Genomic DNA, 2,500 nt, shown 5'->3' on the forward strand with positions numbered 1-2,500 from the left:
GAATTAGTCACCGAAGACGGTTTGGAGGTGAAAGGATAGCTCGACAGTGGCCTGTTAACCCAGTTACAGACGGAAAATTGAGAAATTAGGTCATGTGTGTTTTTCATTTAATTTGATTCTTTAAAGTATAGCCTCTAAGATTAGACGTAAACGATCGGGATCAGGTTCCCTAAGACCTATTTAAACACAAGTTTGTGGATGCACTAATCACAAGGTTGAACCGTGTGTGTTCAGAAATCAACATATACTGATATACTCTGAGACATTGTTCCTCATCACTATGACCTCTAGTTCCGTGCACACATACACCTATAAGGAACCTCATCACTATGACCTCTAGTTCCGTACACACCTATAAGGAACCTCATCACTATGACCTCTAGTTCCATACACACATATAAGGAACCTCAGCTCTGTCACCTCACTTTGTCTCTTTTCTTCCCCTCCTACTCTAGACTATCTCCACTGTGGGATACTGCAGCAGTCTCTCTACCTGATCTACACACAGACACACACACACACACACACACACACACACACACACACACACACACACACACACACACACACACACACACACCCTCCTACTCTAGACTATCTCCACTGTGGGATACTGCTGCAGTCTCTCTACCTGATCTACACACACACACACACACACACACACACACACACACACACACACACACACACACCCTCCTACTCTAGACTATCTACACTGTGGGATACTGCTGCAGTCTTTCTGCCTGATCTACACACACACACACAAACACACACACACACACACACACACACACACACACCCTCCTACTCTAGACTATCTCCACTGTGGAATACTGCTGCAGTCTCTCTACCTGATCTACACACACACACACACACACACACACACACACACACACACACACACACACACACACACACCCTCCTACTCTAGACTATCTACACAGTGGGATGCTGCTGCAGTCTCTCTACCTGATCTACACACCACACACACACACACACACACACACACACACACACACACACACACACACACACACACACACCCTCCTACTCTAGACTATCTCCACTGTGGGATGCTGCTGCAGTCTCTCTACCTGATCTACCTACAGAAACCCTCTGCTTAAAGCTGCCCATTCCCATGAAACTATTCTGCATAAATTCTACTCTGTTTGTCATACATACTGTATGTCGTCCTGTTTACCTGTAACACAAACAAACGCCATCATTGACATTTTTCTGCTTAATTACACTGCTTGTCCTTGTCCTGTATTCCCACTAAGCTGTTCTACAACCAGTACTCTGAATGCTGGCTCTCTCCATTTGTATCCACTATTAGTTCTGTATATTTCATGTTTATACCTTCTTTTATGTTTCATGGAATCATGTATGCATCATGTACATATGCCACATGTGGGATAATATGTTCTATGTAAGAGATAATGTATTGTCCGGCGGTCATTATCCAAAACTAAATCCCGACGGGACAAACAGGACCCCGACTCGCATATTCTGTTTTTGACTACAGAAGAGTAGTCAATAGTCTTGTTTTGTCCTGAAGGGATTTATTTTTAGATAATGACCGCCGGACTATACATTATCCCGCTTATTATACGGTTACTTGCCAAAACGGTAGAAGACATTCCTCCAAAATACCTCTTTTTAATGATTCTGTTGCCGTTTGATACATATACGTACCCCATTTTGTATCCCTATCTCTCTACCTGGCCGGCCCCAAGCAGATGGGTCCCCCCTTTGAGCTGGGGTTCTGCTCAAGGTTCCTTCCCGTTAAAAGGGAGTTCCTCCTTGGCCCAGTCTTCTTAGTGCCTGCTCTGGGGGGTTCAGACTCTGGGTTCTGTAAAGCGCCTAGAGACCATTTCTATTGTTCTTGGCGCTATGTAAAAAAAGTTGACTAAGAATGAACTGAGGCGAAAACATCCCATGATCAGACATAAAATATTCCTTCAATGTCCAAGTCAAAGCTTGTTCACTACGAGGCCTTTGATTGGCTGCAAAATGGATGGACCCATATGGAAAAAGGCTGTTTTTATATAGTATATATACGTTAACACAGATAATTAGGGCCCTTTTCATAGCATAGAAAATATATATGTTTAAAATATATATGTTATTTAAGTATGAAATGTATATGCAAGCGCTTAACCAAAGACTTATCATGCAAGTATTGTAGATGACAAGTGTGATTCCTATATGTTTTTCAAAGAACTTTTCAATGTAGGGATGATAAAGCTGATATCAGTCCAGTTGATTAAATCCTCGCTAATGTTCTCCACAAAACAACTAAAACTGCTATTCTGTTATTCCGTTGTGCCTCCATATGACATTATTTCTCATACTGTGAGATTATTTGACCTTCCCATAGGTGTGGTTGACGGTACTCTGAAATGTGCTCGATGCACAAGGTCATCAGGGCAGCCCGTGGCCTAGAGGGTATAGAAGTGGGCTTGAAGGGCAGGAACACATGTGGTCAGGGGGAGGGAAT

The sequence above is a fragment of the Clupea harengus genome, chromosome 16 (genome assembly GCF_900700415.2).
Source record: "Clupea harengus chromosome 16, Ch_v2.0.2, whole genome shotgun sequence".
Classification (NCBI taxonomy): domain Eukaryota; kingdom Metazoa; phylum Chordata; class Actinopteri; order Clupeiformes; family Clupeidae; genus Clupea; species Clupea harengus.